The 20537-nt window shown below is 42.9% G+C and overlaps 1 long non-coding RNA gene across 1 annotated transcript in view; it reads right to left on the bottom strand.

Moving 5' to 3' along the window:
* The window catches only part of LOC144610438 (uncharacterized), a 50757-nt gene that overhangs the window by 20973 nt on the left and 9247 nt on the right, over positions 1-20537 (bottom strand). The window contains exon 2 of the long non-coding RNA XR_013549420.1: positions 17152-17280. This is a non-coding gene — a long non-coding RNA (uncharacterized LOC144610438). The remainder of the gene's footprint in view (positions 1-17151; positions 17281-20537) is intronic.

Here is a 20537-nt window from a genome sequence, read left to right as displayed (position 1 = left end):
TCCATTTCAAAAATACCCAAACACTTGGCCTCAGCAGCTAGCTGTGGCAATGAATTCCACAGATTCATCACCCTCTGGCGAAAGGAATTCTTCCCCAACTCCCTTCTAAAGGTATGTCATTTTTTAATGTACGTCTTTTTATTCTGTTCTTAAACAATATTTGACCTCCCCCCCCCTTAAATGTGTCAATAACATGTTTAATACACACAACATTGGTCAGAAGATCGACACAAAAAGCCGGAGTAACTCAGCATCTCTGGAGAGAAGGAATGTGTGATGTATCGGGTCAAGGCCTTTCGATTTAAACCAGCATCTGCAGTTCCTTCTTACGCACTAAAACATTGGTCAGGTCAGGTACAGGACAAATTTTGAGTGCTGAACCTTGGATTGGCTTCAAATAGCCTCAGGTCCATTGGGATCAGGTCAGGTTTTCATTTTGTATCCTAGTGCAGCCAAGATACCAAAAGCTATAGAAATAAGGTTACGTATAAGGGCAGCATAAACTAAATAAACATAAACTTTTAGGGATTTATTCGTTAGAGCACAGGAGGCTGAGGGGTCATCTGAGAGCGGTGCACAAAATCATGAGGAATAGATCAGGTAAATGCAGTCTTTTGCCGAGAGTAGGGGAATGGTGAACCAGAGGATAGAGGTTTAAGGTAAGGGAGAAAAGATTTAATGGGAACCTGTGGAGTAGCTTTGTTTTTACATAAAGAGGGGTGGGTGTATGGAACAGGCTGCTGGAGGAGGTATTTGAGGCAGACACTATCGCAACGTTTATGAAACATTTAGACAGGTACATGGATAGGACAGATTTGGAGGGATATGGGCATAAAGCAGGCAGGTGGGTCATATTGGTCGGTGTGGGCATGTTGGGCCGAAGGGCCCATTTCCACGTCGTATGACTCTATAAACGTGCTATGAAATCACTCGGTTTTGGGCCACAAGAGCAAAAACTCCTGGAACATGTGTACGTTAACAGTGAGTTTTTTTGAGAAAGGGAAGCTTAATATTTTATAATTGGTAGGATTCTGGATCTTACCGATTGTATCTGTATATGGCAATATCATTTTCACTAATCAAGCGATGGACATCCATGTCCATCCTCAATCACTCTTGCCAAGCCATTCCACTGAGCCATTAGCCAATATCGTTTGGAGTGTGGAATGATGTAAACGACAGACCTGTTAAGGATGTGATATTTTCTTCCCTAAAGGACATGAGAGAAGCAGATGGATTTCACCAACAGTTCATAGATTCAAGGTTACTATTTCTGATTCTGCATTTACATTCCCGTTTTTAATTGCCTGAATTTAAATTCCCCAGGTGACATGATAGCGTTTGAACTCGTGTCTCTGAATCACCTCTCCATGCCTTGAGTTGCTGGTAATTAACTCCTTCGCTGCCAAAGCAACGGAGTACTGCTTAAACCAGCCTTCAAATTATATTGGCAGTGCATGTAACTAGCCATAGGCATTTCGGTGCAGATATTTACTGTAGTTTACAGATAGAGCAGGGAAAGAGGCCCTTCAGCCCACACTGATCACAATCACCCATTCGTACTAGTGCCATGTTATCCCACGTTCTCATCCACTTCCCTAGGGGGAAATTTACAGCAGCCAATAAAGCTACAAACCTGCACGTCTTTGTGATGTGGGTGGAAACCGGAGCACCCGGTGGAAACCCACACGGTCAGAGGAAGAACGTGCAAACTCCACACAGACAGCACCCGGGGTCAGGATCGAAGCCAGATCTCTGGCGCTGTGAGGCAGCAGCTCTACCAGCTGCACTGTATATACAGGAATATACCTGAATTTCTATGCACAGATTGCCGCACTTTCTATTCAGTTTATAGATCAAAATTGTGCAGTCTGACCCCCACAGACGAAAAACAAAGAAGAGAGGGGAAGATCAGATAGGTAAAAAGAAACCATTGGGCTGCAAGCAAAAAAAGGAACCAGAGAATTAGTTCTCAATCTACTTTAGTTTAGTTTAGTTTAGAGATACAGCATGGAAACAGGCCTTTCAGCCCAGCAAGTCCGTATCAACCAGCGATCCCCGCACACAAACACCATCCTACACACACAGGGACAATTTACAATTTTATCAAGCCAATTCGCCTACAAACCTGTACGTCTTTGCAGTGTGGGAGGAAACCTGAGCACCCAGAGAAAACCCATGCAGGTCATGGGGAGAACATACAAATTCAGTACAGGCAAGCACCCGTAATCAGGATCGAACTCGGGTCTCTGGCGCTGTAAGGCAGCAACTCTACCGCTGCACCACCGTGCCACCCTAATAACTAATTCATTATTAATTACCTTTATGTGCTATGGGAAAATGCTGCAGCTCCTTTGGCCGCAGAGTGAGTTATTGCAGTTCAGGTTAAGCAGAACAACATTTGAATGGTGTCACGGGAGCTTTTTACAGTCCAATGTTAACTCTCATGCTTCCGATTGAGAATTCTATGAATTGAATCTCAGCTCCAGGGACCACTTCATAATCCATTTGGATACTTCGTGCAACATTGAGAGAGACCTTAAGTCAAAACATGAACCGATCTCACAAGAGGATTTAAAAGATTAGTTTAGTTTAAAGATACAGCGTGGAAATAGGCCTTTCGGCCCACCGAGTCTGCACCGAACAGCAATCCCCGCACATTAGCACTATCCTATACACACCAGAGATAATTTTGTACATTCATACCAAGCCAATCAACCTACAAACCTATATGTCTTTGGAGTGTGGAAGGAAACCGAAAATCTCAGAGAAAACCCACGCAGGTCACGAGGAGAACATACAAACTCCGTACAGACAGCACCCGTAGTCAAGATCAAACCAGGGTCTCTGGCACTAGAAGACAGTAGCTCTACTGTCTGCTGTGCCACCAGACCGTGTTAGGAACTTAATGCAGGGCATAACTCTCGTTACGAGAACATTAATACTCGTTAATAGAACTGCAAGATTTATTTGCAGAAATTTTTGAGGAGAATACAACTTGGTATTACAACTGACAAGAGGGTCAGATGGAGAATATTAATGAGCATCCCAATTCAACAGGACAATTAACTTTTTCAATTTCTATTTGAGACAATCAAAATCTATCATGAATGAAATTCATTTGATGGGACAGTCAACTTCAATTATTCGGTTTAATCAGCACTTTCCACTTCTTCCTCTGTCTTCCATCGAAGCTGGAGTCATCTGCCAGAACATTTCTGACAATGCTTTTCAACCTACTGTTTTCACCACTTAAGACAGACAAGAAAAGACGGCACGCTGCAACATCAGCTACAAGTTCCCCATCCTGAATGAGCTGTACCCTTTCTCCATTGAAGTTGAGTGAAAACCTTGGAACCCTTTCCCTCAGCAGGGTGGGCATACTTTACCACATATACTGCGTATGGGGTCTGAAGAAGGGTCTCGCCCCGAAATGTCACCCATTCCTTCTTGCCTGAGATGCTGCCTGCTAAGTTACTCCAGCATTTTGTGAATAAATACCTGTATACAGTATGGTTGCCTTCATCAGCTTGGGCAATGGGTATAAGAGTTGGCAAGTCATGTTGCAGTTTTATAGGACTTTAGATCAGGCTGCATTTGGAGTATTGTGTGCAGATTAGTTTAATTTTAGAGATACAGTGTGGAAACAGGCCCATCGGCCAACCGACTCTGCGCCGACCAGCGATCCCCACACATTAACACTATCCTACACACACAAGGGACAATTTACAATTGTTACCAAAGCCAATTAACCTACAAACCTATACGTCTTTGGAGTGTGGGAGAAAACCGGAGATCCTGGAAAAAAAACCCACGCAGGTCATGGGGAAAGCGTATGAACTCCGGACAGGCAAGCAACCGTAGTCAGGATCGAACCCGAGCCTCTGGCGCTGTAAGGCAGCAACTCTACTGCTGTGCCACTGTACCCCCCCCCCCCCTTTCTGGTCACCCCTTAACAGGAAGGCTTTGTAGAAGATGCAGAAGAACTTCACCAGAATGTTGCCCAGATCAGAGGAGAGGTTGTTTTCTCTGGAGCGTTCGAGACAGAGGAGACCTGATAGATGAATATAAAACTAAAAGAGGCATAGATTGGGTAGACAGTCAGAATATTTTTCCCAAGGCTGAAATGTCAAAGATTAGAGGACAGAGCTTTAAGGTGATTCATTCACAAAATGCTGGAGTAACTCAGCAGATCAGGCAGCATCTCGGGAGAGAAGGAATGGGTGACGTTTCGGGTCGAGACCCTTCTTCAGACTGATGTGAGAGGGGCAAAGATCAAACAAGATGTTGGGGGCTGGTGGATGCCTGGAAGCCACTGCCAGAGGAAGTGGTGATGGCAGATACGATAGGGGCATTTGGATAGGCATATGGATATGCAGGGAATGGAGGAGTTTAGTTTAGTTTAGAGATACAGCACGGAAACAGTCCCTTCGGCCCACCGAGTCCACACCAACCAGCGATCCCAGTGCATTAACACTATCCTCCACACACTGGGGACAATTTACACTTATACCAAGCCAATTAACCTGAAAACCTGTACGTCTTTGGAACGTGGGGGAAAACTAAAGATCTCGGAGAAAACCCATGCGGTCACGGGGAGAACTTACAAACTCCCTACAGACAGCACCCGTAGTCGGGATCGAACCTGGGTCTCTGATGCTGCAAGCACAGTAAGGCAGCAACTCTCCCGCTGAGCCACCGTGCCGCCCAGCAGATCACGTGCAGTCAGAGATCAGTTTATCCGGCATCATGTTTGGCACGGATATTGGGGGCCAAGGGTCATGTTCCTGCGCTGTCTTATGCCATCAAGTCAATAACACCATTAACCATCATATTCTTAAGGGCTGCAAGTGATTGGCAATGGATGCACATCCCGAAAATCAGATCAAGTGATATTTAAGTGAATGATTGCAGTATTCCCTGCAGTGCTAAGCTTCAGATGGAGAAAGCTACAAGTTTGCCACTTCATTAGCTGGGACAGTCAGTTTCAATTATTCTATTTGATCAGCACTCTGCATTTTTTTTTCATCCTTATAGAATCACTCTGCATACTCCCTTATGGATAAGACCATTGAATCAAGTCTCCATTTCTTCTCTCAGGCTGGCATCAAGAATCATTTGGTGAGAGGATAGGAGTTCCCACCAGCGTCCTGGCCAGTATTTCTCTCACAGTCACAATCATGCAACGTGTGTTAACCCACTATTGTCACAGTGCTGTGAGTGCCACCCCGTTTGTGCACAAAAAGGCTATTATTTCAGTGACTAAACTTTAGAAGCATTCCACTGGCTAGAAACATAGAAACATAGAAAATAGGTGCAGGAGTAGACCATTCGGCCCTTCGAGCCTGCACCGTCATTCAATATGATCATGACTGATCATCCAACTCAGTATCCCGTACCTGCCTTCTCTCCATACCCCCTGATCCCTTTAGCCACAAGGGCCACATCTAACTCCCTCTTAAATATAGCCAATAAACTGGCCTCAACTACCTTCTGCGGCAGAGAATTCCACAGATTCACCACTCTCTGTGTGAAAAAAAACGTTCTCATCTCGGTCCTAAAAGACTTCCCCCTTATCCTTAAACTGTGACCCCTTGTTCTGGACTTCCCCAACATCGGGAACAATCTTCCTGCATCTAGCCTGTCCAACCCCTTAAGAATTTTGTAAGTTTTTATAAGATCCCCCCTCAATCTTCTAAATTCCAGCGAGTACAAGCCGAGTCTATCCAGTCTTTCTTCATATGAAAGTCCTGCCATCCCAGGAATCAATCTGGTGAACCTTCTCTGTACTCCCTCTATGGCAGGAATTTCTTTCCTCAGATTAAGAATGTCTTTCCTCATCTAGGAGACACTTTGGGCCTTCTTGTAGCATTGGAAGGTGCTAACAGAAACACAATTCACTCTTTCTTCCCCCTTTTGTCTTTTCTGCCATTAAATGTATTCATCTGTCTTGTTGTTTCATGTATCTTGTGTTTTATGACTTGTTTCATGTGTCTTGTATCTCGTGTTTTTCTTGTGTCTTGTGTTTTATGACTGTTGGCAGATCGATTGCCCTCCTGGGATAAATAAAGTTCTATCGTATCGTATCGTAAATCACAGGAATCCAGTAGTTTTACCAGACTGCAAGCAGTCAGGTTACCTGCTGCCTATTGCTCTTCGATGACTCAAGCTGGGAAGAATGAGCATTGATTGAGGAAAAGGTTCAGGCTTGGCTTTAACACTCATGTTATCTTTCCTTGAAAGTGGCGTCACAGGTAGATAGAGTGGTCAAAATGGCTTTTGGCACATGGGCTTTCATCAGTCAGGCACCCGAGTATAGAAGTTAGGAGGTCATGGTGCAGTCTTACAAGACGTTGGTGAGACCACATTTAGAGTATTGCATAGGAAGGAACTGCAGATGCTGGTTTAAACCAAAGATAGACACAAAAAGCTGGAGTAACTCAGCGGGACAGGCAGCATCTCTGGAGAGAAGGAATGGGTGACGTTTCAGGTCGAGACACTTCTTCAGACCGTTCAGTTCCGGGCATTATGTCATGGAAAAGATGGTGTCAAGCCAGAAAGGGTGCAGAGAAGATTTACGAGGATGTTGCATGTTGATCATCAATGACTTGTGAAGCAGCACGCGTATGGAAGAGGATATTATTCCAGGGCACCTCCCTCAACCTGCCCCGACTGTACTCCACTGCCCTCCAACAATAGAGGTCTATGCGGAAAGTGGACTATTTGCGAAACCTCAGGAGCTGCTTGTCAACAATAACAAACAGCAGCCATGAAATTCACCTTTGCTGAATTAAGGGAAAGGATACATGGAAAAATCTGGTAGCAACATGAAACCACAACTTGGTCTGCGTATAAAATAAGTAGGGGATTAGATAGGGTGCTTGCACAGAGTCTTTTACCCAGAGTACAGGAATCAAGAACCAGAGGACACAAGTTGAAGGTGAGAGGAAACATTTAATTGGAACCTGAGGCCAACTTTTTCACACAGAGGGAGGTGGGTAAATGAAACGAACTGGCAGAGGAGGTAGTTAAGGCATGTACTATAACAACTTTTAAAATACATTTGGACAGGTCCATAGATAGGAAAGTTTTGAAGGATATGGGTCAAACGTGGGCAGGTGGGACTAGTGTAGAAGGGGCATCTTGGTCAGCACGGGCAAGTTGGGCCAAAGGGCCTGTCTCTGTGCTGTGTGACTCCATGACTCTGTAACATTATTGGGCAGCAGTGATCCCAGAGTCCAATGCACTTCTGAGACCTAAACTACCCCGACAAGATACCTGAAGGCACTGGAAAAATACCCACAACACTATCTCCATATGATTAAACATAACAGCATTATATCAACACATCCTACACACGAGGGGCATCTATCCTACACACGAGGAACAATTTATAGAAACCAATTAACCAACAAAACTGCATGTCTTTCAAGATTCAAGATTCAAGATAGCTTTATTTGTCATCCAATATTGGACGAAATTCAGTCACCCACAGTCCAACAATAAAAGCATTAAATAAGCATTAAAATTACACAACCCCAAAAAACCCCCAAAACACAGGAAACTGGAGCACCAGGGGGAAACCCAAGTGGTCACAGGGAGAATATGCAAACTCCGTACAGACAATACCCGTAGTCAGGATCAAAGCCGGGTCTCTGGTGCTGTAAGGCAACAACTCTACAGGGGCCAATGTGCCGCCCCGTACCAATTATCAAGTACCCATTTGCACTAATCCCATTTTACAATTTGCATATTTCCTAGAACTGGAAATTGCAGGAGTCATTCTTAAACATTACTTCTTAAATGTGAACTATTTGGGGGAAAGTGAGATGCTGATTTCAGATTCGGTTGAATGAAGAGCCAATGTACCATTAAACAAAAATAGGGCGTCCCGCCAGTATAGGAAATGCTCCACCCGAAAGCAAAACCACGGTTCGATTTTAATATCCTCTGGAGGAGCATTCATTTCTGTCCTTTATGGAGGGCTTCTGTGTAAGAAACGGTTCAATGGAGCGTCACAGCTCAAGGGATCGTGATGCACATTAGATTTTAGTGAAAATTTCCAACGTGATAATAATCACCGGATAACTGAAAGCATTAAAGGGCTCAGCTTAACACATTCATAATAATCACTGTATAAATACCTTTGTTTTTCCTGTTGAGTTTCTTCAGTTTAATGTTTTCTAATTATTCTATCAATATTAAAATGCACTCACATAAGCCCCTCAGCTTCTGGCGATGCCTTCAAATGCTCACCGATTGCTGATCAACTAAAACTACTAAGGTGTTATGAAAGGAATGACAATGACAGTTTCAGGCAGCCTCTCGTGTCTTTCAAATTAATCTTTCTATATCACACATAATTTGGAATAAATTCATACAAGGTCACATTCATTGAGTCATACAGCATGGAAACAGGCTCTTCAACCCAACTTGCCCAATGTTGACCAAGAGACCCCATCTATACGAGTCCCACCTGCCTGTGTTTGGCCCATATCCCTCTGAATCTTTCCTATCCACCTACCTTACCAAACATCTTTTAAATGTCTTGAAACCTTAACCATCTCTGGCTGCTTAATCCATATACCCACCACCCTCTGTGTGAAAAAGAACCCCTCAGATTCCTATTAAATCGTTTTCTCCTCTTACACAGTTTAAGAATAAGGGGTAGGCCATTTAGAACGGAGATGAGGAAAAACCTTTTCAGTCAGAGAGTTGTGAATCTGTGGAATTCTCTGCCTCAGAAGGCAGTGGAGGCCAATTCTCTGAATGTATTCAAGAAAGAGCTAGATATAGCTCTTAAGGATAATGGGGTATGGGGAGAAGGAAGGAACGGGGTACTGATTGAGAATGATCAGCCATGATCACATTGAATGGTGGTGCTGGCTCAAAGGGCCGAATGGCCTACTCCTGCACCTATTGTCTATTGTCTTACCTTAAATCTGTTACAAAATTGATATAGCAATTGGACGAGTCTTTCTTAAACATTGTCATTCACAAATATCTTCTGACAGTTCAGTGCCTATCATTTGATCTGAGGTCTTTTCACATCCCTCCACCATAAAACTATTCATACATTTTCTCCACGTTTCACTAACTGTTAGTTAAAATAGTTCAGATACGGAAGCCAAAGACAAATTGGCTAAAAGGACACCATATTTAAAAGGCCTCATTACCTAGACAAACAGAACTAATTAATTGTATTCACAGCTGCAACCTATTCCCAGGTATCCCTTAATATATATTTAAACATACCATCCCACTGCTCAGATTCCATTCAAGCCGGTGGCTCACTCCCAGATATCGCCAACTCTGCTTTAGAGCTATCTCAACGCCTGCACGATGTTCCTGCTTCTCCCCTTGATTTAAAGCATCTGAACCTCCTGATTCGATAGCACCCTCTAATTGCGCCCAGATATCCTTTATTCTGCAAATAAACCACCTGAATACATAATGAATCACTCCTGGCTATCTGTTATTTTATATTAAAAAGACCTGATTTAATTAGCTTTCAGTCTTTAACTCACTCTTAGGTATCCATTATTTTTACATATAAATCATCTAATCCTCTTGATTACAGAACCAGGGGCCACAGTTTAAGAATAAGGGGTAGGCCATTTAGAACGGAGATGAGGAAAAACTTTTTCAGTCAGAGAGTTGTAAATCTGTGGAATTCTCCGCCTCAGAAGGCAGTGGAGGCCAATTCTCTGAATGCATTCAAGAGAGAGCTAGATAGAGCTCTTAAGGATAGCGGAGTCAGGGGGTATGGGGAGAAGGTAGGAACGGGGTACTGATTGAGAATGATCAGCCATGACCACATTGAATGGTGGTGCTGGCTCGAAGGGCCAAATGGCCTACTCCTGCACCTATTGTCTATTGTCTATTCCAGTTTGAGACTCAGTCTTGGATTCTGGGAACAGCTCAGGCAGCAATTAAGAAATATTGTGGTCGCAATCAGAGTTTGCAAATTAATGCGGTAGTCTAAAGTATCCTCTGGATTAAAATTTATGGATCATGCAAGACAAAAGTTATGGATCCCATATCAATTGCGGCACGGTGGCGCAGCGGTAGAGTTGCCATAGACCCGGGTTTGATCCTGACTGTGGGTGATGTCTGTAAGGAGTTTGTACGTTCTCCTCGTGACCTGCGTGGGTTTTCTCCGAGATCTCCGGTTTTCTCCCACACACCAAAGACATAGGCTAATTGGTTTGGGTTAAAATTTTAAATTGTCCCTGGTGTGTGTAGGATGGTGTAAGTGTGCAGGGATCGCTGGTCGGCATGGGAACGGTGTGCCTGTTTCTGCACTGTGTCTCGAAACTAAACAAAATGAAAAAGAATGGAAACAAAGCTAAGAAGGTTATGGAGGCTTGAAGCCTTTAATTCATCTGAAATACAAAAACACCTCGATGTTTCCATATTAATTAGGTGTAACTTGCCTTTGGGAACATTTTTTAATTGACAAATCTTTGTTCTTCATCACCTTCATTGAGGCTCAAAAAAACAAACTGCTTATTGTTAGCTAATTACAAAAAGCTCATTTTCAAATCATCTTGGAATATGCCACACTCAAGTGCTTCATTCCAAATAGCAAATTCTTTCCTGCAGATTTAATGAAGTAACATAAATAAGTAAAACGCATAAGCTCAGCTCAGACTGCAGAAATCCTTAACACAAGTGTTCAAAATTTTACTAGTGAGTCAACTAAATCATCTGTCCTTTAAACACATTGATTCTGGGAGCTGGAGCAAACATGAAGAATTAGAGGTAGGATATCTGCAATAAACATAGCTCAGGCGGCAACGTTACAATTCCTATGCATATTTCAGTATCTTACTGAATATCAGTATCGCAGCAAGCCAAAATACCCAGAAATAGATACCCAAAAATTAGTTAGAACATGCCATTTGATTTTCAGGTAGTTTTTATGTAGGGCAAGTGTATTCATTGGGCTTTTCGGACAGGTTTAAGAATCAGTACATGAAGAGAGTACCCTACATAGATAAACTGGCAAGTAATTTTAAGCAGAATAACACATGTCTCCACAAATTCGAAGGTTTACTTTACACTGGCAAAAATCCACAATCACAGCAACAAACTTAGTTTAATTTAGAGCTGCAGCTTGGAAATAGGCTCTTCGGCACTCCAAGTCCATGCTGACCATCGACCATAGTACACTCGTTCTTTGTCCTACACACTAGGGGCAACTTACAGAAGCCACTTAACCTACAAACCGTCTTTGGAATGTGGGAGGAAACCGGAGCACCCGGAGAAAATCCACACGGTCATCGGGAGAACGTACAAACTCCATACAGGCAGCACCAGTAGTCAGGATCGAACCAGGGTCTCTGGCGCTGTAAGGCAGCAACACGAATGCTAAGCTACTGTGCCACCATGTTGTGACTTATAATTTTAAGAAACATCTTTCAGATGTTGCTGGTTTGACTGCAAGCTGGCTGCTGTGTTTCCCATATTACAATAGTGACTGCACAAAGTTTTTTGTAAAGTACTAACTTTATTCAGAGGTTTGCAGGGATCAGGAAGGTAAACAAGGTGGATCAGTCATCAGATCAGCCATTATCTTACTGTGCTGGAGCAGACTCTTAGAGCCGCACCACTTAGTCTTGCTCTCATTTCACATCTTGGGAAGAATGGTGCTTGCTGTATGTCAATTATTTCCAAATATTGACCAAAAAAACAATCTACATCCAGGTATGTAGATGTTTAATGGGTGACATTTCAGGCCGAAACTCTTCTTCAGACAGTCTAAAGAAGGGTCTTGACCTAAAACATCACCCTTTCCTTCTCTTCAGAGATGCTGCCTGTCCCGCTGTTACTCCAGCATTTTGTGTCTATCTTCAGTGTAAACCAGCATCTGCAGCTCCTTCCTATTCATTTAGATGTTTAATGCCAATTGTTATTTGCCTGGGACACGATGGTGACAGATTGCCCGAGACCGTTTCGGGTTGATACCCTTCTGAAGAAACGTCACCCATTGCTTCTCTCCCGAGATGCTGCCTGCCCCACTGAGTTACTCTGTGGGCGGCACGGTGGCGCAGCAGTAGAGTTGCTGCCTTACAGCGAATGCCTCACCGGAGACTCAGGTTCGATCCTGACTACGGGCGCCGTCTGTACGGAGTTTGTACGTTCTCCCCTTGACCTGACATGGGTTTTCTCCGAGATCTTCGGTTTCCTCCCACATTCCAAAGACGTGCAGGTATGTAGATTAATTGGCTGGGCAAATGTAAAAATTGTCCCTAGTGTATGTAGGATAGCGTTAGTGTGCGGGGATCGCTGGGCTGCGCGGACCCGATGGGCCGAAGGGCCTGTTTCTGTGCTGTATCTCTAAAATCTAAAAAAAAATCTTTTAAAAATCCAGCTTTTTGTGTCTACCTACCAGCTGAGATCAGGAATGCACTAAAACTGGGAGTGAGCCTGTTCACATACTCACACTTCATGATCTTATTTTCCACACAAAACTGAGAAAAGTGCTGCTTAAAAGAGGAAGTTGAAAAAGCTACTTTTTTTTTCATTCAGTGACATTGGCAACCAAATATCTAGCTTATTTAAGTCTTTTCTTAATAAATCAAGCACATTTTGTTTTCCATAAGATGAAGATGAAGTCAAACCACAACATGTTCACAGCTTGAAGTCCCCTAACAAGGCTTTACCCGAGACTCCCAACTGAAGGACAGCATGAGGAATGAGCAAGTTTAACGAGAGAGGAAATCTTTTTATAAGCCCATGATATGTTTTATAAAACATTAAAAACTAAAGCATGCTATTTCAGAAACTCAAGGCTCAGTGTACCATCTGTCATCTTGTAGGCCACAAAGTACTAGAGTAACTCAGTGGGTCAGGCAGCATCTCTGGAGAACATGGGTAGGCAACGTTTCGGGTTGGAATCCTTCCACAGTCTTTGTGGTATTGCGTTAACTGAATGTGATATGGGCTTTAATCAAAATCATCACTTAGTATGAAAGTACTTCCATTTTATCAGTTCAAGTTTTCAGACGGAGTCTGATTGATCGGAATTTAGAAGGCTATTGGCCAAATGCAGGTAAATCGAACTAGCCCAGCGTGGATGAGGCCCAATGGATAAAATGGGCTGAAGGGCCTGTTTCCATGCAGTACAGCTCTATGCTTCCTACATTTCCAGAAGAGAATCTGCCAGCTATGATATAATCCAACCCGAGTCTTAAAACATGCACTTTAGAAACTGCTGCTCAAACCAGCGGCTAAATATTCATCTGAGGTAAAGGCACCTTTTCCATTTGAAGTACAACACGCTTGTGATTATACTCCATGTGTACTCCAGTCTGAATAAGGGTCTCGACCTGAAACATCACCCATTCCTTCTCTCCTGAGATGCTGCCTGACCTGCTGAGTTACTCCGGCATTTTGTGAATAAATACCTTCGATTTGTACCAGCATCTGCAGTTATTTTCTTATACTCCATGTGTATATATGTGCATGTCTGAGCTTGCATGTTTTTTTTGTTTTCATTTCCGAGTGTGTGTGCGCGCATGCAATATGCAAAAAGGAGGTCAAATCAGAAGTCCACAATTAGAACTGACAGTTCAGAAACAAGGCAATTAAAATCGCAATTTGAGATTGTCCTTGTACAAGAGTCATTTGGTGGGCAATTTTAGAGCTCACCCTTATGCCTTTCCTTTTAATATACAATCTGGATTTGTTGCTTCTCTTTCTTGAGCACGGGGTCTTGTTCATCTCTTTGACTGCTTTCCACTGCTCCGAGTATGGATTCCCTTCACTGAACCAGACTCACAGACCCATACTCAGACCACCCATCTTCAAATTCCTTTCTCCTGCTCCCAAGCGTCAGCAGGAAACCAAGGGCTCAATGGTTCTTTATTGAGATGAGAGGAGAAGGAATTTCTTTAGTCAGAGGGTGGTGAATCTGTGGAATTCATTGCTGTGGAGGCCAAGTCAATGGAGTTGCCAAGCCAAGTCTGAAGAAGGGTCTCGGCCCGAAACGTCAAGCATTCCTTCTCTCCAGAGGTACTGCCTGTCCCGCTGAGTTACTCCAGCATTTTGTGTCAATGGATATTTTATATGGTGGAGATTGACAGATTCTTGATTAGTAAGGGTGTCAGGGGTTATGGAGAGGAGGCAGGAGAATGGGGTTGAGAGGGAAAGATAGATCAGCCGTGATTGAATGGCGGAGAGGACTTGATGGGCCAAATGGCCTCATTCTGCTCCCAAAACCGATGAACTTAATTGTCATGTACGAACAGCACTGTGAAATTCTTTTGCACAACCACAACTGCACAGTCGGCATATTTTGGAATGAAAAAAGTGGAAAATGGATGAAAACAGTGCTGGGATGAATAATGAGCCACGATCTTAATGGATGGTGGAAGCAAGATGGTGCATGTCACGATTTCCATTGTGTTGCTGGACTCATTAACAGTACACAGTGGACGCACAGGAAACTACAAAGACACATATACTTCATAGCTCCCACATCTAGTGCTCGTTTTGAATGGGATCACTACCTTTTAACAGCAAAGGTAACACTGCCGTATGCGCTCTTCACTTACTTTAGTTCATATTAATGGTTTTTATGAGACGAGTTGAATTAGGTTTATTGATTTTTGTTTTCAATTTCTTTACTTTTTATTAAAACTAAAGTGTATTCGACAGTGGAGTTTGATGCCCTCTTGAATAATTCTTGCAGCTTCCGTTAAAACCTAAAAGCTCCAAGTTCTTTTGACGCTGAAAGCCTATTAGTTGTGAAGTCAACCCCTTCAAAATAACGCTGAATGATACATTTAGAGGCAATATTTGGAAAGTGTTACTTCCAGGCTTGGCTAACAAACCCGTATTGAATCAATAAGAATAAGATTATTTATTTACCATAAGGAACTTTTAAAATGAAAAACAAAATGAATTAAACTTCTTTTTCTAGCACAGCAATAAATTGTGAACATCTCCTAGAGGAATGTAATTTTGAAAGATAATTAAAAATGTATTTCCTTGTAGTAAATACCAAGTAGTTTGCAATAAAACTTTGCAGTGAATTTTTAAAAAAATTAATTAGGGTCCAAGCTCAGTGGGAAATGTCATAAAGTGCACTAATTCAACTGCTGCACTGCCAAAGAAAGTAAAATTATCTCTCAGGGTTTATATCTCCTCAAACCTTCTCTTTGCTTCCTGTCTGCCAACCAGTTCTCTATCCATGTCAATACCCTACTCCCAATACCATGAACTCTAATTTTGCACACTAATCTCTTGTGTGGGACCTTGTCAAAGGCTTTTTGAAAGTCCAGATACACCACATCCACCGGCTCTCCGTTATCCATTCTGCTTGTTACATCCTCAAAAAATTCCAAAACATTAGTCAAGCATGATTTCCCCCCTCATGAATCCATGCTGACTTTGACCAATCCCGTCACTGCTTTCCAAATGCGCTGCTATAACATCTTTAATAATCGACTCCAGCATCTTCCCCACTACTGATGTAAGTCAAACTGGTCTAGAATCCCCCGATTTCTCTCTCCCTCCTTTCTTAAAAAGTGGAGTTGGCTACCCTCCAGTCCACAGGAACTGATCCAGTCGAGAGAACATTGGAAAATGATCACCAATGCATCCACGATTTCTAAGGCCACCTCCTTGAGTACTCTGGGATGCAGACCATCTGGCCCTGGAGATTTATCCGCCTTCAGTCCCAATAGTTTACCTAACACCATTTTCTGACTAATGTGAATTGCCTTCAGTTCCTCCCTCCCACCAGATCCTCAGTCCCCTGGTATTTCCGGGAGATTGTTTGTGTCTTCCTTCATGAAGACACAAGGATCTGCATTCATCTTCACTAATCTTTTCCTTGTTACATACCGATAGAAACTTTTACAGTCAGTTTTTATATTTCCCGCAATCTTTCTTTCATGGTTTTTTCCCCCTCTTAATGAACCCTTTTGTCCTCCTCTGTTGAGTTCTACATTTCTCCCAGTCCTCTGGTTTGCCGCTTCTTCTGGGTAATTTATATGCCTCTTCCTCGGCTTTAACACTATCTTTGACTTCCCTCGTCAGCCACGGTTGAGCTGCCTTCCCAGTTTTATTATTTCACCAGACAGGGATGAACAATTTCTGGAGTTCATCCATGTGGTCTTTAAATCTTCGCCATTGCATCTCCACTGTCAACCCTTTAAGTATAATTTGCCAGTCTATCCTAGACAATTCCCATCTCATACCTTCAAAGTCACCTTTATTCAAGTGCAGGACCCTTGTCTCTGAATTAACTGTGTCACTCTCCATCCCAATGCAGAATTCCACCAAATTTATGGTCACTGTTGCCCAAGGGGCCTTGCACAACAAGATCACTCAGAGAATTGTAGGTATATGGAACGAGCTACCAATAATATCATACAAGAAGGGTTCCGACCCAAAACATCACTTATTCCTTTTCTCCAGCATTTTGCGTCCATCTTCATTTAAAAGACACTTGGACAGGTCCACAGATCGGAAAGGTTTAGAGGGATATGGGCCAAATGTGGGAAATAGGACGAGCTTAAAAGGGGCATGCATCTTGGTGAGTATGAACGAGTTGTGCTGAAGGGCCCGTTTCCACGCTGTTTGACTCTATGACCAAGACAATTTATTCCCAAACTGTCCAAAGACTGGAAGCGAAAAACCTCGGCAACCTCTGTCAAAGGCTGGAGCGATTGGGCTTGTATACATTGGAATTTAGAAGGATGAGGGGGGATCTTATTGAAACATATAAGATAATTAGGGGATTGGACACATTAGAGGCAGGAAACATGTTCCCAATGTTGGGGGAATCCAGAACAAGGGGCCACAGTTTAAGAATAAGGGGTAGGCCATTTAGAACGGAGATGAGGAGGAACTTTTTCAGTCAGAGAGTGGTGAAGGTGTGGAATTCTCTGCCTCAGAAGGCAGTGGAGGCCAGTTCGTTGGATGCTTTCAAGAGAGAGCTGGATAGAGCTCTTAAGGATAGCGGAGTGAGGGGGTATGGGGTGAAGGCAGGAACGGGGTACTGATTGAGAGTGATCAGCCATGATCGCATTGAATGGCGGTGCTGGCTCGAAGGGCTGAATGGCCTACTCCTGCACCTATTGTCTATTGTCTATTGACAATATCTCCAGAAAATTGCAGTAAGTGATGGTTAGTTACCTCAAAATGATGTGCAGAGTCCATCCGAATCACAAACAGCAGTAAAGTCACCAAATGAGTTTGACAATTGGGATGTCCATTCATTTCACTCTGGCTCACTCTGGTATTGTCAGTATATGTAACCAGCACCTACAAAAAAAGATATGAACATTCAATTTTAGTTTAAAATCTCATCTGGCTAACTCTCAAAATTCCCTTCGCTGAACGTCAGCTAAAAAATGTTGCCCTTGACCAGACCCCAGGAACAAAATAAAAATAAACGAACGAGCTGACAATTGCACACCTCATTTGCAAGACTAAAGATTTAAAACAATGTGAAGAGATAAATTAAAATCCCAATCCAGCTTTAATTGTGCGCGAGCTGTTCCGAGATCCCCATTATTGCACTTGAGAGGTTATTACTGAGATGGACTAAATGATAAAGGATGTACAGTCACCTTGAAATACGAGATTGCACCTCATTTGCAGAATGACAAACGAAGCAGCTCACTTCCAACATGAATTCATGCTGTAAAAATTAATTAGAAAACAGCATTGTGCAAGGACTGAACCTGTTCTCCAGTGAATCTGTCAATGTGTAATATTTCAGCGCGGCTTCTCAAAGCTGTTAATTTAACTTTAAACCTGATGTGGGAGAATTATAATTAATATGTGCATTATCCGTGTTTAAGGGAAATACCGCTGGCACACATGAACAGATGTTCAGGATTACTCGCCTGCTCATTGCTTGCTTCACACAGTAAGTGAAGCCAGCAGCAAAATATTCCCAAAGGATGAATATTGCCCCGTCCTGGGGAGTAAGCGCACAATTTTCACCGACATAAACACGTATGAAAGTGGCCACGAATATTGCCAATTTGCCATCAAACCCTCAATGGTGGACCAATGTCTTTCAGTGAGCTGTGACACAATTATACTTGATACAAATTAAAAATAGAATTCAAGCAATCAGTTCACTGGATATGGGCTAAGGCATGCCAGGTGCGTAATGTCATAGATGGAGAAAAACATTTTGAGAAATGTGGAGGGATGGTTATAAATTCACAGCCCTCGACATAACAAACGTGGTATAAAGGATGGAGACACAAGAGAGTGCAGATGCTGGAATCTGGAACAAAAGCAACGGATGACAGAACTCAAGGCAGACACAAAATGCTAGAGTAACTCAGCGGGTCAGGCAGCATCTATGGAGAAAAATAATAGGTGACGTTTCAGGTCGGAACCCTTCAGACTGAAAGTAGACGTGGAGGTGGAGGGGGGCAGGGGGGAGAAATAAACTGGAGGCGACATTTTTACTTTCTAAGTGTTTTGCCAGCACAATTATAGATTCTGTCATTTTTCGAGCTACCAATGTTAAGATGATAGATTGCCCATTTTAGCATAGTCTTTTTTTTAAATAGTGAAGGTGTGGCGGTCCCTGTTGGTGAGACACACGTGGTGCGAACCCTCGGCTCGGGGGGGGCGGTGGGGTCACAGAACTTGGAATGGGGAGGTATTTATTCACAAAATGCTGGAGTAACTCAGCAGGTCAGGCAGCATCTCAGGGAGAGAAGGAATGGGTGACGTTTCGGGTCAAGGCCCTTCTTCAGAATGGGGAGGAGTTGGCAGTGGAGTTCCAAGAGGATTTGAACAGGTTGGGGGTTTGGGGAGCTTGAGGAATAAAGAAAAACTTTGCTTCACACGTGTCCCGCTTCATTGGCTTTGCTTGACACTCGTGTCCCGCTTCAAAGGTCACATTTTGCCATTTCAGAATCCATTGTTTGGAAGATGACAATAAAAACATCTATCTCTTTCAGAACCTTCCGGACTGCAGGGGTATGTACTGAGAGACAGACTGAAGCTCGGTGCAGCCAACGCCAAGGCTCTGTGGGGGAGGACCACAGTTTGGGATCCCTCTACTACTGTACATTAAGGGGCAGAGTCCCGAGAGGACACCCCTCAAACAAGGAAATGGATATCACCCCAGGAGTGGCAAACAAAGATGAACCACTCCATTGAAGTCGCCTGTACTGAAGTGTAGTACGCAAAGGAGCGTAACATCCGCCATTATAGTAAGCAAAACCCGCCGTTCGCTATGCCTCTCGCGCGCAGTATTTTGGGGGAACAGTACGTGTGATGAAATCATTAAAATGCAGAATATATCTCATCTATCAATTCACAGATTTTTTAAATTTTTCTTTTAAAATGTTTCTGCAAGTTTCTGCTGACTAGAATGGCGCCGTGACGTACTACGGTTTTTAGGGTCGAGTGGTCTATCTTTCTCCTCTAGTATCTTTGGTGGCAAAGGTGTTTTGTTTAAAGATAGGTGTCGATACTACAGAGTATAACACTATTGAATGTATATATGAGAATATATGAAGAGAATTTGCACAGATTTGTTTTGTATATGTTTTTTTATTCTGAATAAAATTTATGTTTGACATTAACAAATATTTTTCAGGACTTATGGCTGTTTATCTTCTGGGCCTTTAGTTTTACGTGCTTTGAGGCTCCTTAACTTCACCAGCATTATTTTTTTTTAAACAAATATTAATTTATTTTATAGCCACAAAGTGCTGGAGTAACTCAGCGGGTCTGGAGAAAATGGATGGGTGACGTTTCAGATGGGGACCCTTCTTCAGACAGACAGTAAGGGGTGGGAGGGGGAGGGGGGGAGGGTAAAGACCTGGAGGCTCAACCCGAAACGTCACCTATCATTTTTCTCCAGATGCTGCCTGACCCGCTAAGTTGCTCCAGCACTTTGTGTCTATCTTTGGTAAAAAAAACAGCATCTGCAGGTATCTATTTCTACTAATTTCTTTCACTTCCTTCGTTGCACTAGATCCTTGTTTTCCAGTATTTTCAGGAAAGATTTGTCTCTTCCATGAAGGCAAACGGAATGCACTGGTTTAATTTCTTAATTTCTGCCATTTCTTTATCTGCGATATAAAATCCTCCGATTCTGTTTATAAGGGCTACATGAGTGCACTATCAGAGTGGCTGCATTTTGCATGACAGCAGTTTGCATGCTGACTAAAGTTACTTGAATGCAATCATGTGAAAGCTAAAATGTTCTGACAATGACTTCAATTTGTTGTATTTAGATCAGTGCTAACCATTGATTTTTTTCCCCCTTCAGCTGCAATATGTCTGCATGGCCAAAAGGTGGCAATATCTATCGCACAGCTCTCTCTCCCCTCTATCGAGTGCCACAAAGAGGCAAAGTGAAACAGGGCATTGAATAAGACAGAAGATTTGAAAGAGGAATAAACACTGACTGGGTGTAACGCAAGGGAAGATTTTGGGTAACCAGAGAAAAGTGTGTAACCAATCTGCAGGCATTGAAGATAACACGAGTGGGGTGTAAGGGTCAGCAGTTTTTTAACGGATGAGGAATCCGGAAGAAC

Source organism: Rhinoraja longicauda, chromosome 36, assembly GCF_053455715.1.
Source record: "Rhinoraja longicauda isolate Sanriku21f chromosome 36, sRhiLon1.1, whole genome shotgun sequence".
NCBI lineage: Eukaryota > Metazoa > Chordata > Chondrichthyes > Rajiformes > Arhynchobatidae > Rhinoraja > Rhinoraja longicauda.
The sequence above is the reverse complement of the archived record's forward strand: the minus strand, read 5'-3'. Positions and strand labels throughout refer to the sequence as shown.